The sequence below is a fragment of the Muscardinus avellanarius genome, assembly GCF_963383645.1.
Source record: "Muscardinus avellanarius genome assembly, chromosome: 12".
Classification (NCBI taxonomy): Eukaryota; Metazoa; Chordata; class Mammalia; order Rodentia; family Gliridae; genus Muscardinus; species Muscardinus avellanarius.
In genome coordinates, this window is record NC_137798.1 from 95679487 (window position 1) to 95695512 (window position 16026).

The following is a 16026-nucleotide window of genomic DNA, read 5'->3' on the forward strand; positions in this document are numbered from 1 at the left end:
TAAGAAGACTGAGCAGGAAGACGAGAGACCGAGTCCCTGATGGCACCGATGAGAACCAGCCCGGAACTTCCCTAATACAGGCTTTCTGATTCTGTGAGTTAACAAAGCCCTGCTTGTTTAACTCCCCAGGAGTTGACTTTTTGGTTCTGTGTAGCTGAACAAAGTGTGTAAGATTGCGCTGGAAGCTTTATATAAGGAAATTCCTACAGCATCTTCATTTTATGCTTGAGGAAATGAAATCTTACTAAATATCCTGAATGGAGTCACATAGTAACTGTAAGAGGTGGGGCTCAGAGATACTGGGATTTAAGAATCACATCTAAACATTGTCTATTGATAGATGGGAAGATAAACAAAATGTGGTCTATACCCAGAATGAAACATTATTAAGCCTTCAAAAAGGAGGTCCTGAGCCATGCTACAACATGGATGCAGCTCAGAAGCATTATGTTATGTAAAATAAGCCGGACACAAAAATAAAATGTTGGTGATTCCCTTCATAAGAGACAGAGCAGCACGGTGGTTGCCAGTGCATGTAAGGAGGGGGTTAGTGTTTCACAGGTTCAGAGTTTCAGTTTGGGAAGATGAGAAAGTTCTGGAGATGGATGATTGTACAATGGTGTGGACATACTTAATGTCACCGAACTGTACACCAAGAAGGGCTAAAATGGTAAACTTTATGTTATGTCTATTTTACTACAAATGATAAAGGGATGTAACGAAACTTCTGCTCTAATAAAGAAACAACGCTGACGATGTGCTCTGAGCACTTACTGTGTGTCAGGCCCTGTCCATGTGCTGGCGGCGCAACAAAAGAAGACAGGTAAGCCGGGAGTGGTGGTGCCCGCCTGCAATCTCAGTACTTGGGAGGCTGAGACTGGAGGATGGCCGGTTCAAGGTCAGCCTCACAGCTTAGTGAGAACTGTTTCAAAAAAAAAAAGGGAAGGACTGGGGTGTAGTTCAAAGGTAGAATACCCCTGGGTTCAATCCCCAGCACCAGGAGGAGGAGGAAGAGGAGGAAGAGGAGGAGGAGGAGGAGGACGAGGACGAGGACGAGGACGAGGACAAGGAGGACGAGAAGGAGGCAGACAAATCTAAACTTTCATGGTGGTGCTGGCTGTTATTCCATTAGGGGTGCTGCAATGTGGGTGGGAGCCCAACCAGGCCCTCGCCAGCTCTCCTGGGCCACACCAATGGCCTCCTGCATCTGGCTGCCCCCCCCCTTATGCACCAGGTCTTCAAACTCAATGATTAAACAAGGTAAGAGTTGATTAATGCTAACTGCTTGCTATAAAGCTAATCAACAGGGTGCTATGATGGGAAATCACTGGGGTTGGTGAGGTGTGTGTAGGGGGCCATTTAGATAGGGTAACCAGGGAGGACCTCACAGTGGAGGAGTCACATTTGAACTGAGTGGTGCCATGCGAGGAGCTGTATCACCGTGAAGACCCAGGGAGGAGCCTCGGGGCAGAGGCAGACACGTGCAGGGCAGCTGGTCTCCAGCACTTCCGCCTTGTCCTCATGCTGGGCCTCAGAAAAAGCCCTCAGGTGTGACAGGAGGGGGCTTTAGGAGCCGCCATTTGCAGCACAATCTGAGTGCCGGGGTCCTGGAGAGGGGCATCCACAGTTTCTGCTCTTGCTGTACCAGCAACTAGTTCACTAACTCTTCATAGTAGATCTCAGCACTCCTAGGCTGTACTATTCAAAGCACAGTCAATAGCTTAGTGTCACAAACTATTTGCCATTGCTGTTCATGGTGAAGAATTTTGCCGGAGCCAGCCGGCAAAAGTACGGGTTCCAAAGAGAGGAGTGAGGATGAAAGAATTCAATTCTAAGAATTTAATTAAAAAATATTTAATTTTAGCATGGAAGGATTGCCAGTCCACTCCCGGGTCGATATCTCTACTGGCCGATCCTGCGTTTATCTCTCTTGTCCTATTTATACAGTTCCAGGTCAATCAATCCCTCATGCCATCACCACCTGAGCTTCTCTTAGACATTTTACTTTGAACTTTCCATGACCCCAAACCTTGTTAACTCTGGGCGAAGGACAGTCAGCTGAGTCAGAAATATTCTTTTATGCCGGGCGTGGTGGCGCACACTTGTAATCCCAGCACTTGGGAGGCTGAGACAGGAGGATTGCACAGGTTTGAAGCCAGCCTCAGCTACTTAGTGAGACCCTGTTTTTAAATAAAATATAAAATAGGTCTGGGAGTATAGCCTGAAGGTAGAAAGCCTCTGGGTTTCACCCCCAGTACCACCAAAAAAAAAAAAAATATTCTTTTAGGGGAAAACCTTAATGGCTCCCCACAGAATTTGTAATCAACTCCCTTCATCCCTCATTGAGAAAGTCTTGCTATAAAAGGACCAGTTGGAGCTGGGTGTTGGTGGTAATCCCAGTATTTGGGAGGCTGAGACAGGAGGATTGCAGGTTCAGAGCCAGCCTTGGCAATTTAGTGAAGTCTGTTTCAAAATAGAAAATAATAGCCGGGCGTTGTGGCACATGCTTTAATCTCAGCATTTGGGAGGCTGAAACAGGAGGATCATGGTTCGCAGATAGCCTCAGCTACTCCTTACTAACTCAGTGAGACCCTGTAGACAGGAGGATCATGGTTCGCAGATAGCCTCAGCTACTCCTTACTAACTCAGTGAGACCCTGTAGACAGGAGGATCATGGTTCACGGACAGTCTCAGCTACTCCTTAGTAACTCAGTGAGACCCTGTTTCAAAATAAAGAATCAAAAATAGGATTAGGGGTGTGGCTCAGAGGTAGAATGCCCCTGAGTTTCTATCCCCAGTACTGCAAAAAGAAAGAAAGAAAGAAAGAAAGAAAGAAAGAAAGAAAGAAAGAAAATAATAAAAGAAAATAATAAAAGAAAATAATAAGGGTGTAGGTCAGAAGTAGAATGCCCTTGGGTTTAATGCTCAGTGCCAAGAAAAGAAAAGAAAAAAGTCAGCTGGTGTAGATGGTGTGCCCTAGTGACAAAAATGTATTTACATTCTAGAGGAAGCTCCTTAACTTATTGGAAACGAATCCAAAACTTGACAGACCATCGCTGTCTGAATTACTGTGGCCCCAGGGTCTATCACAGTCTCTAATAGAGGGGGGTCTTTGCTGGCCCTGTACTGTCTCATTCTACAGATGAGAAAACAGGCCACAGAGAGGAGGTAGCTCAACCCTGGGGCTTCTTCCCGCTAACCCTCACAGCTGCCTCTTGACAGACCCACGTGGGATCGGCTCCCTCCTGGGAGAGGGACACCAACTAGAACCAAGCTTGGTGTCATTGGCTTCCTTGAAGAATTGTGTGCTGGGCAGTGTCTGTACCCAGGGACCACCATGCAGCCAGAGCTCTTCCCCATCCTGCCTCTGTCTGGACCAGGCTGCTCTCTGCTCCTTGATGCTCACCATCAAACACTGACTCTATGATTCTGCAACAGGGGCTTGAAGACATTACCTTTGCTAAAAGCAGAGACTCCTTACCTAGGCCAACAGATGCCCTATGTGTAATTAAAAGAAGCATGAGGCTTGGCCTCTCTATCCTCATCTAGAACCTGTCTCCTCTACTGTAATGGTTTTGGTGTTGCTGTGGGTCCTTTTCCTCAGCTAATATAAAAATAATGAACCGGAAATACTCCAATCACAATGCTTAAGCAGGTTTTTAATACAGGTTAGGTAAAGGTAGAAGAAAGGGTGCTCTCTCTCCTGACTGACATGTCTCATTCACACTCACACACAACCCTATCAGAGGCTTGACCCCCTTTAACTGGAAGTTTCTTTTCTTTCCTTCCTTCCTTCCTTTCCTCCTCCTCCTCCTCCTTCTTCTTTTTCTTCTTTTTCTTCTTCTTCTTCTTCCTTCTCTTCCTCTTCCTCTTCTTCTTATTCTTTCAGTACTGGTAATGGAACCCAGGGGCATTGTACCTCTGAGCTATAACCCCAGCCCTATTTTTTAGTCTTTTTATCTTTTGAAACAGAGTCCACTGAGTTGTGAAGAGCCTCGCTAAGTAGCTGAGGCTGTCTGAGAACTGTGATCCTCTGGTCTCAACCTCCTGAATGCTAGGATTACAAGCGTGAGCCACTACACCTGGCTAGCTGGAAGTTTCTTGCACTCAAATCCCAAAGATGACCCAACCACCAAGGAAATACTTTACACCTCCTGTGGTGTTTCTTACCCTGCTCTATGCATGAAGTTACCTGGCCACTGCAGTGTTTTTTACTAGAACCCTTCCCCCACATTGCCAAGAAACTTTCTGCTATGTCTCTGCCAGTTAGGGATCTGCCAAGTTGCTCCCGGCACCCAGAGGCCACCACAATGAACAGAAGGGTGAGTCTCCCCTTAAGTGGGGAGCCCGGGGCACTCAAAAGGCAAGGATCCTGGGCATGGCCCCACATTGTTAGAAATGGATTTCAGGGATGCTGAAAATAAAGTACACAAAACCCAAAGTAACTTGGCAAGGCAATTTATTTCTCCAAAAGGGTGTGCAATGGACCTAGAGTCCAGTTAGCAGGCACATAGAGAAGGCAGTCTGGTCGGCTTTTATTCCTAATGCCATCCCGTCCCTCCCCCTGATTTAGAGAGGGTTTGGGTTCACAACTCTGTATTCCTGGCTACTTTCCAAGACAGACAGTAAATAGGAAACAAAGTTTAACATTCTGGGAGCAACTATGAGCTAAGATGGACAATTAAAACTAAGAAGGTTGGTTTTTGGAAGATTCAGGAAGTAGAACATACAGATACATGTATTATTACATGTTACAGTTACAAAAAAATGAAAGTACGTTTCTATGTAATTTGCTACTTCGACAGGAAAAGATGGTTTTTCACTTCTTACATTTACCATCTCCAGTCAGGTCCCTGATCAGCTAGCTTCTCCCGTTAATCATTTAAAGAGTGCTCATCTAAACACAAGTAATAAAAGGTGTACAACCCTGAATTTCCCCAACCTGTGTTGTCTCCCTTGAAGACCAAGGCAAGATTCACAGCCTCCTATTTCAGAGCCCTGGCTGGTGTCTAGCCGCCTCCCAGGGTCACAGGTCTGATAGATGCCCTGAGCAGCAAGTGGAAATCGCCCCTGCAAGCCAGGACTTCTCCAGAGCCACCTCCCACACAACTAGATCCGAGAGAGTGACCAGCCAGCCCGCAGTGTGACCAGGGCTGTTCAGCGTGCACGCTCAACCCCTGCCCCAATTCTTTCTCTATCTAAACTCAGCACCCGAGGACAGGGCTGGGATACCGGGTCTCACTTTGCCTTCCCAGTATGCTTACAGTTTAATATTGACTAAATTTCACTTCCTGCTTGTCAACAGTGCCTTTTCTGTTCCATGTTTGGGGCGAGTGGCCCACCTGGTTAGTTGGGACCCCCAGAGTCAGGCATCAGGCCTGGGGTGTTGGTAACAATTCACCAGTGAAATGGGAAAACTTAGTGACATGGCCTGTTGGCAGTGATCCTTTTTTTTTCTGTGTGGTACTTGGGTTCCTGGAAGCCCTTCTACTTCTGGGCTACACTCCCAGACCTATTTTATGTTTTTTTATTTGGAAATAGGGTCTCTTAAGCCAGTGCGGCTGGCTTTGAACCTGCCCGATCCTCCTATCTCCGCCTCCCAAGGGCAGGGATTACAAGTGTGCGCCACCACGCCTGGCCCGGTGATCCTCTTAATCACAGACAGACATGCTCAAGAGCCCCTGCCCAGAGAACACTTCTTGACCCCCATCACAGTGACTATGAGCAGAAGGGAGGGGGAAAGTTGTCACAGAGGTGGTGATGGGAAGGAGAGAGGATGCGGGGCCAGGAGGAAGAGGCAGGGAAAGCAGGAAGCACTCTTCATTCTGTGAGTCACCACTGCTAAAACCCTGGTCATCATTTTCGGGCAGTTCACGGTAGTTGAGTTTCAGTTTCTAGCCAAAGGTGATAAGCCAGCCCCTCTGTGGGCTAAATTCCTTCACTACAAATTTTTGCTTGGGCAGCAACTTGTTTTAAAAAACATTTGAATTTCCAATTGCTAGACTAGGTTAGGTTAAGCTGCAGTAACAAACAGCTCTTAAAACTGAGTATGTTAGCCCAACTGGAGTTTATTCCCTGTTCAGAGCATATGTCCAAAGAAGTGTCAGCAGGGGATTTTGCTCAGTGCACACTCAGGGACTCAGGCTAAATGCCAGTTTCCTTATTTTTATTTTTACTTTTGGTACTGGGGATTGAACCCAGGGGCATCCTACCTCTGAGCTATACCTTCAGCCCTTTTTCTTTTCTATTTTTTTTTTTTTTTTGTGGTACTGAGGATGGAACCCAGGGGCATTCTACCTCCAAGCTACACCCCAGCCCTAATCTTTATTCTTGATTTTGAAACAGGGTCTCACTGAGTTGCAATGGGCCTAAGTAGCTGAGGCTGTCCACGAACCACGATCCTCCTGTCTCAGCCTTCCAAATGCTGGGATTACAAGCATATGCCACCACACCTGGCTTATTTTTATTTTCTATTTTGAAACATGGTCTCACTAAGTTGCTGAGGCTGGCCTCAAACTTGCGATCTTCTTGTCCCAGATTTCCAAATACTGGCATTACAGGGGTGCTCCACCACGCCCAACACCTTCCTCTTGACATTTGCCGGCAGAGCCCCTGCAGGCAGCGTGAACAGCTTGCTGCTTCTCAAAGCTTCCTCCTGACAGGACACTGGCCCTTCTGCCAAGATTTCATTGGCCAGATAAGTCACATGACTCTCCTAATTTTAGAGGGGGTGGGACTAGTCCTATAAAGTGGCTAGAAAGCCACGTCAACACCATGGGGAACAGCACTGATGACAACCAGAGACAGGTCCTCTGCGTGGGCCACAACCTCCATCCTCCCCCTTTGCACTGTGTGACATTTAGGTCACCTGTCTGTTCCCAAAACTTGAAGCGTTCCACGCCTGGCTCTGAAACCCACCATCGGCTAACTCAGTCTCAATCCTTAGGCATAATCACTAGACTTTTGTTCCTTTAACCTGACGTCTATGCCACCTGCCCACTGGTCGGGTTGTTAGCATGTTCCTGCACCCGCAGTCTCCGTCAGTCTCACGTTCACCCCCTTCGGTCCCTTTCCCGAGACACTATGTCAGTGGGGGCACCCTGCAGGTAGCACGGTCTCCCGAGTACAGGAGGGCTCTTGTTCTTGCACCTGTCACCGTTTCCTTTTCCTGGCCTGTTCCCAGCCTCTGGACCTCACTTTCCCACCATGGGCGGGTGTAGAAACAGCCTATCTGTGCAATTGAACTGTACCGTGAACCTCTTTCCTGAGATGTTTGTATTCCAGATTATACAAAAACCACATTCAGTACACGTTTTCCCACACCCTAAGTCCCCAGCAGATGAGCTCAGGTTATATAACCCCTCCTTCCCAGGTTGCTAAGTTTAGGAATGTTGTCCACTTGCAGTTTCCTTGGCCACCGGATGACCCACAGCAGACAATGGGTAACAATGAGACAGTTCCAGAGTAAAAAAGTGTTTCAGACCAGGTTGAGCAGGGAAGTACGTTTGTTAAAGATAGCATGCCCGGGGCGTGTAGGGGCGCGAGCCAGAAAATTGTCAAGGAGAAGCCAAGGTCAAGGCCAGAAAGACAGTGTCTATGAACACAGGCAAGTTGAGGATGAGGTTTCAGGACACAAATCACAGGAGCTGTGGCCAGAAGGTTCAAAAGCAAGACAAAGCCGGGCATGGTGGTCCATGTCTGCAATCCCAGTACTCAGGAGGCTGAGACAGGAGGATCACAGGTTCAAGGCCAGTGCATGGTGACTTAGTGAGGCCCTCAGCAACTTAGACTTTGTTTCAGAATAAAATAAGGCTGGGGGTGTAGCTCAGAGGTAGAATGCTCCTGGATTCAATTTCCGGTAACACACACACACACACACACATCACAGGAGTGACCAAGACGAGAGGAGAGGGGACAGAACCAGAGGTTCAGACTGAGGCTATACACAGCTCTAAGGCTCCAGCTCCAGTGCTCCAGGCACCTCCATTCCCTCCCTGTCCCCGCCCCAACACACACCTTGCTGACACTTCCAGCCCACTGTTGAGAAACACTGGTGTAAACAAAGAGACAGGCGGAAGCGGCCCCTCAGTGGCACAGCTAAGTCTGCGAAGTACAATGAACCAACGGGCAGAGCCGAGAAGGGCGCTGACGAGGCTTTGGGGCTGGAGGAGAGAAGTCTTGCCCCAGCTCCAGAGAGGAAAAAAGTCCTGTTGGAATCTCTTTCGGGTCCCTCTTGGCCTGGCCTTACAGGGGAGAACTGTGGATCCACAGGCAGTGTGGGAGGCAGTCCTTGGAGACACTTCAGTGAGGCTCGTCTGACGCTCAGCGTGAGCCGAGGGGAGGAGGAGGAAGAGGAGGAGGAGGAGCACTCTGCCCGCTGCTGTGGGTTCCAGAGGACCTCAGGCTCTGTGCTCCCTGGGACTGGCACTGGGGGAGCACCATGGGGTGGTGCCCTGGCATATCTTCACACCCTCCCTGAGGGTACCAGTAAGAACGCTTCACAGGCAGCAGGCTTCAGAAGGGCCCGGGCAGATGAGCCCCAGAGGATCTTCCTGAGTTGGGAGGAGCCAGCTCTAGGATGTCGTGTAGGGCCCCAGGTGCAATGGCCCTGGGGAGGGGAGGCCCCTCATGCCGGGCTGTGGTCCAGTAGCTGGGGAGTCTCAGGTGATGCTGGCACCTTACCAGGATCCTGCAACTTCCCTAGGAACTAAAGACCCTTCTCCCCTTTCTCAGGTGAACCCAAACCTCCTGAGGGTCTTTGTGCATCCTTTGTATTCTTTGGGGTTAGAAGGTGTAGAGAAAGACTTTTATCCAAAGGCTGAAACGATCACATTGAACCCAACACTGAGAGTTGCCGTCTTCCAGAATCCCCAGGGCCCTGTGTTATGTTCTCCAAGGTCCTCATGGGTCTTGGTGTCACAGGCGCCTTGCCCAGCCAGCGGTGTCTCAGGCTCTCTGCATCCTCAGGGCAGCAGGCAGCGGACCACAAAGTGCCTGTGTTTAGAGGAGGGACAGGGAGAGGTGCTTCAGTTCTGCCTCCACGTGACAGCCTTTTGCTTTCTCTCAGTTCCCTCCAGCCACATTTCCCCCTTTGATCTCTGTACTCCGCCCAGGGAGAACACAACCCCATTGCCCCAGCGTATGAAGCAATGTGTTTAGCCCAGTGCAACCCCTCAGGATGCTTTGCGTGTCCTTCCTCACGGTCACTTGGAACTAGAGAATACAGAAGACGTCCTATCCTCCTGTGTCCAGGGAGGCACCAGGAAAACCTGCTGCCCACTGCAGGCGATGCCCTGTGCTGTGCTGACAGGTTTCCAGCACTCTTCAGTACCAGGGCCCGTCTTCATCTGCAGTCCCCTTAGGGCTTAACTCTGCCTGAAGGCCCTTGACAGCAAAGCCCCCAGTTTATATCGCCAGCCCCTTTGTTTTTACAAAGTAGAAGGAGCAATATACCTGCTAAGACAAGGTTATTCTGCACGCATAGATGTCTGTTGTTGCTGTTATCGCTGGCTTACTTCTAGCTACATTTCCAGAAGCCCAGAGGGAAAGTCTCAAGAGACTCTGGCCAACTCCATGATCACTCCGCCTGAGCGATGCTGTGGAGAGACTCCCTCATGCCTCTGCACACATGGTCTTGTCCCACTTTGATTACGTGAGTTTTACAGGTGAGAGGCTGCTAAGTTGGAAAGAGATGAGCTCAGAAGCCAATTTATTTGAGCTGGAAGGAAACGGGCCAGCGGCTGCCAGAGGGCCCGTGCAGAAGTGCTGAGTGCGTAAACCTGTCATTGTTTAAAAATGAGCAGACCCAGAGAATTGAGCTTCAGAGGGCTCAGCCTACAAAGGGCAGCAGGAGAAATTAGGGGAGGCTGGTCTTTGATCACGCTGCATAGAAGGCTCTCTCTCTCTCTCTCTCTCTCTCTCTCTCTCTCTCTCTCTCTCTCCATGAAAAAGACAGATGGCAGGTTCCACTCTGGCTGGGCCTAGAAGGCTGGCACTTTTCAGGGCAGTGTGGGACACACAGAGGCCAGAGGGCCTGGGCAATCCAAGCCAGAGGCCAGGTAAGGGAGAGAAACCAGGCCAGGAATGAGGATGAAGACCATTTGTGTGCCGGAACAGTGCCCCACCCAGTATGATGTGCAGGAAATATTTGTTGCATAAGCATGTGACCGAGTGAACAGGCACCTCATTCATTCCAGCGTGGTGGTCCTAGGATGCATCAGTGAAACACAAAACAGTCGGACACTCCTGCTGCTCTGGAGATCCCATTCTAGTGACCCAGGAAACAGGCAGTAAACATAGCGCGCAGACGTTATGTGGTATGGCAGAAGGAGATGCGTGCTCTGAAAAGCCTAGGGAGGCCAGGAGGCCAGGGGGCTTGGGAGTGCCAGGGCGGTGTGTGGACAGCAGATCAAGGGCTCCAACAGCCACAGGAGCTGGTCTCATGGACCTCCAGGAAGGACTGCTACAGGGAAGAGAAAAGGGCCTGCCCAAAGTGCCAGCGTCCCCGGGGAAGTCAAGGCACAGCGGGGTGGCCGGTGTGGTTGAAGTGGGAAGAGAGGGGAGTGACAGAGATGAGGTCAGAGGACTAAGAAGGGGAATGTCAGCCAGGGTCCCAGCAGGCAGCCACTGGACAGCTGACAGGGGCGATGGCTGGGGGTTTACTGCGAAGGGTGAGCATGCTGTAGGGACTCCCTCAAGGAGCACTGAGGACCCTTGGATGCCATTACCACCCTAGAAAGGGTGGTAATGGAAAAAGCCATGGAGTACCAAGGGGAGCTTTACCAGGGAGGGGAAAGCAGAGAGAAGTTATGGAGCCCTGGGGAGACCTGCTTGTTGGTTGAGTGACAGGGAGGGAGCTGGGGGAATAGGGACCCCGGCCCCCTCCCCTCTCTCCAGCCCGTCTCTCTATTGTTCATGCCCAGCTGGAAGCCAGAGAGCTCGCTGAAGGTCAGCCTCCCAGTAGGATATGGAAGGGTGGGGAGTGGAAATGGAGAGGACACCCAGAGCTGGCCAGGGCAGGGCAGACTCTGCAGGGTGCCGGGGCGGCTAAGGACATTGGTTTTTCTAGTGAGTGAGTCAGAAGTCACTGGGGTGCTGGACAGAAGACTGACATAACGTGATTTCCATCATGAATGAATGATGAGCATCCTAAACCGGCACCAGCGGCCAGTCTTTGCTTCAACATTAGTGACCAGGAGCTGAAGGACATGAGTAAAAATGCAGGAATTTAGCAATGGATGGTTGTACAGCTGAATTAGCTTTTTTTTTTTTTTTTTTTTTTTTTTTTTTTTTTTTTTGCCACTGTGACCGAAGTACCTAACAATAACAATTTAGAGAAGGAAAGGGTGGTTTTGGTGTTATGGTTTCAGAGGTTCAGTCCATAGTTGACCCGCTGCAAGACAGAAACAGCACGGCAGCAGGGGCAGGTGGAGGGAGACCGTCCGCAACTGAGCGAGATGGTGCTTCAGACTAGGGGGTGTAGCTTGGAGGTAGAATGTCTCTGGATTCATTCCTCAGTAACACATAGCCTCCAAGATGCTCAGTCAAATTTGGGACATACTTACACTAAAAAATGATTTGTTATCTGCGATGCCAATTTAATGAATTTCCATTTTATCTGGCAACTCTACATACTACAAGGCAAATAATGTCATGTTGCAGATAAGCAAACAGCGCAGTTGAGTAGCTTATCCAGGTTCACACGGCTGCTAAGTAGAGGGCTGGGCTGCGACCCAGGCAGTGTGACCCCAGAACGTGCCCCTCGGCTGCCTCTGTAGAGTCTTCTCTGGTTCCCTGTCACTCAGCAGTTAAGTGAGCTGCACCTCAAAGTGGGAGCAATCTGTGTGTGTGTGTGTGTGTGTGTGTGTGTGTGTGTGTGTGTGTGGTGAGGCCATTGGAAAGCATTGTAGATTGATGTTTGATTCCTGCCTGGAAAATCTTTTAGACAAGAGAGATGGATCTGAGCGCTGCCTGAGCAGAGAAACAAAGAGTTGCCACTGTATTTAGGACCAGAGCTGGTCCTGGAAAAGGGTGTGTATTTTCCTGTAGAAGAGTCTCGGGCCACTGGTAAATGACCACCTGCCCTAGATTCCTGGGGGTAGTTCCAGCTTGGGCTTTGAGTGTCATCTGGTTTAGCACTTCAATTTTAAACAAGGTACATTATATTAATATTGGATGGGTTTGGTAAAGCTCCCCTTGGCTTCTATCATGGTCTCATCTAGGTGTATATAGCATATGTCTTAGCCTGTTTTCAGTTGCTATAACAGAATTCCTGAGATTGGGTAATTTACAAAGAATAGAAGTTTAGCTGGATCATGGTTCTGAAGGCTGGAAAGTCCAAAATCATGGTGCCAGCATCTGCTCAGCAGCTAGTGGGAGCCATCTTGAAACATCATAATATGGTAGAAGGCCTCACATGGTGAGACAGAGAGTGTTCCAGCTCAGGTCCTGCTTCCTCTTTCTAGAAATCCACCGATGCCATCATGGGGCCCCACTCCTGTGACCTCATCCTACCCTAATCACCTCCTAAGGGCCTACCTCTAATGCCATTAATATAGGAAGTTGGGGACTAAGTTCCCAACACATGAACTTTTGAGGGGCACATTTGAGGCAGAGCAGTGTGGGAACACATTAATCTATGAGTAAGTCCAGTTTTTTCCTAGCAAAATCTCTCTTTCCTTGTTGCATAAATTAAGCAACACCCTGGTTTCAAGGACAGCATGAAGGATGCTCACAAATAGGAGGTACGATGCCGTGAGTTATCAGGGAAAGATAACAGCTGTCAGTTTGTTCTGATGGGAGGAGAAAGTGTTTGATTTGATGCTGCTGCACCTGTGAGCACTTGGTGTTCCCACCACCTCTGCCAATGGCATATACCAGAAGTCTATACCATGGCTTGCAAAATGCTTAAAGCCACCAAGCTTCCAGTGATGGTATCAAAAGAAAATCTGGAAACACTAAATTTTTATAGTCTGTATGGGAAATAGAGGTTGAACATTTTTATCTGAGAGCTATTGAGAGAAGTCTGAATACTCTTGTCATTTATGACATGGTTCAACTCTCTACTTAGTCATTGTATAATTTGGAAACACTTTTATATCTTTTAGTAAACCCGTCCAGCCATAATGGGCTCAAAACATTTATGTGCACGTTAATGAAAACTTGAGATCATTTCTGTTTCTCAAGAAAGCTGATGATAAACACTGTCTCAGTCAACACTCCACTACTGTAATCCAAAACAACTGACCACACAACTTAGAGGGAGGAAGATTTATTTGCTCACAGTTTTTGAAGATTTCAAAATTTCAGTCTATGTCAGGCCAGGTCTCTGGAGCTCAGGGCCTGGTGGCAAAGGCTCTGCTCTCACATCACAGAGGCCAGAAGCAAGAGCAAGCCGGGCGATTCAGAGATACAAACACAGTCCCCAAGACACAGTCCTAGGGACCACCCCCTCCAGGGCATCCAACCTGCTTAGTAAATCCATTGCAACCTCATGAATTAATTATATCAACTCTGAACATTAATCATAATGTCCTGAACATAATCTGAACATATATCAATTCTGAGCATCAGTATTCTCTCTTCAGGGAATGTTCTATACCTAAATATAACAAACATGTATCTAGCACAAAATGTTGATTCTGCCAACACACCATGGGGCTAGAGTCACTGACCACATGAAAACCAGAAGACACAAATCTTCCCAAGAAGCAACAACATGTACTAAAGGGAGGTACTGGTTGTCTTTGGAACATGATGCCCAAATAGGACAGTTTAACACATGCAGAGACAGCAAAGTAGTACATTCATATACAATTCTGGGAATCGTGACTTTTCGTTTGTCTGAACTGATGGTTCTTTAAAGGCAATCTTACTCATCTGGGAGGCAATGAGTGACTAGACATTGTTCCAAAGCAAATGGCCAGCAAGCACATGGAAATATGCTTAATAGCACTAATTATCAGGGAAGTGCACAGTGCACAGTGCACAGTGATGGAATAATAATAATAATAATAATAATGTAACAAATAAAATGACAAGAGTTGGGGAGGATGTGGGAAGAGTGGAAGGCTTGTGCATTGCTGGTAGGAATGTTAAAAATGATATAGCCCAGTAGAAAATAAATAGTACATCAGTTCCACAAAAGTGTAAACAGAGAATGACCATGGGATCTAGCAGCCCCATTTCTTTTTTTCTTTTTTTCTTTTTTTTTTTTTGGTGGTACTGGGGTTCCTGGAAGCCCTTCTACCTCTGGGCTACACTCCCAGACCTATTTTTATACTTTTTTAAATTTGGAAACAGGGTCTCGTAAGCCAGCGCGGCTGGCTTCGAACCTGCGCGATCCTCCTGTCTCCGCCTCCCAAGCGCGGGGATTACAAGCGTGCGCCACCACGCCCGGCATGCAGCCCCATTTCTGAGTCTGTACATAAAAGAATGGAGTCAGGACTCATAGATGTCCTGTGCCCATGTCCACAGCAGCATTCTTTACAGTAGGCAAAAGGTGAGAGCAAGTCAAGGGCCATCGTGGGTGAACAGATAAACCAAATGTAAAGGTTTCTACAGACAGTGGAATATTATTCAGCCTTCAAACAGGAGGAGGTTCTGACACAAGCTACCGTAGGAATGGGCCCTGGAGACACTATGCTAAGTGAAATAAGGCAGCCACCAAACAACAGCTTGTATATGAGGGTACTCATCGGAGGTACAGAGAGTAGTGGAGTTATTGTTTAAAGTGCAAAGTTTCAGCTTGGGGATGACAAAAATGTCCTGGAGATTAAAGTTCTGGTGTTGCCTAGTAGCGATAGCCCAGCCATGTGAGTGTACTTAATGCCACTTGACTGGGTACTTCCATCATTTTTGTACCCCGTAAGCACGTGTAATAATTTTTTTTTTCAGTGCTGGGGATTGAACCTACGGACTCACGCGTGTTAGGCAAGCACTCCACCAGTGAGCTTGTACATCCCCAGCCACATATGCTATAACATGTTAATGAAAAAAATAATAATTAAGATAAAAATTTAAAATAGTTCAAAGGGTCGATGTTAGGTTCTATTTTAACCACAATAAAAGCCTATTCTTGCTCGGTTGTATTCCAAGTTTTCTTGCATGCGTGTGATGATAAGTGATAGCTGTTCATGTGTGGGCTTCGCTGGCAGGACAACTTTGCAAACAGATGATGCCAATTTGACATCGGTGCCATCTGAGGTGTCAAGCAGAAGAGCACTTGGCTCTGCTGAGGGTTTGCTTTCCCCCCATCAATCCCTGGGATCAAAATAAAGCTGCGGGAAGCTTGTTCTGCCAAAGAGGATGCATTCCGAGCGAGTGTAGGCACTGTCAGAGATTTAGTTAAAACGTCTAGCGGTGAAGATGAAATTGCTTTTGTGATCGCAATACAAATACATGTTTAGGTGAAGCACAGCTTCCTGGTTTCAAAAAAATTGATTTTTTTTTTTGGCTAAATTTAACTATCCAGTAGAAATGGCTCTGGAGTTGGTTGTCATAAACATGTAATTTTTAATTCATTCAAAGCAGCTGTGGTATTCTATGCTGCGAACAGAAGCTGCAGTTGTTAAATGTTACAAATATTTTCTGTACACTTAGAGTCATTGTGATAATGCTGAAGAAATACTTACTAAAAAATTCTTGGCACTGTAGCGCACACTCCCTTTCTCAGCTGCGGAAATATAAAGCTAGTTTGGTTCCAGGACCCTCTGTGGATTCCAAAACCTACCGAGGCTCAGTCCATTATATAAAATAATATATAAAATAGTGTATTTGCCTAGAACCTCTGCACACCCTCCCATATCCTTTACTAGACTACTTGGAATGCCAGCCTTAGTGCCAATGTGATATAAACAATTGACATATTGTATTGTTTAGGGAACAATAAAAAGGGGAAAAAGTGTAGACCTGTTGGGGATAGATGCATTTTTTTTCAAATATTTTTGATTTGCAGTTGGTTGAATCCCTAGGGACAAAATCCATGGATTTGGATGGCTACCTGTACTTTGTAAATTAACTTGAGTC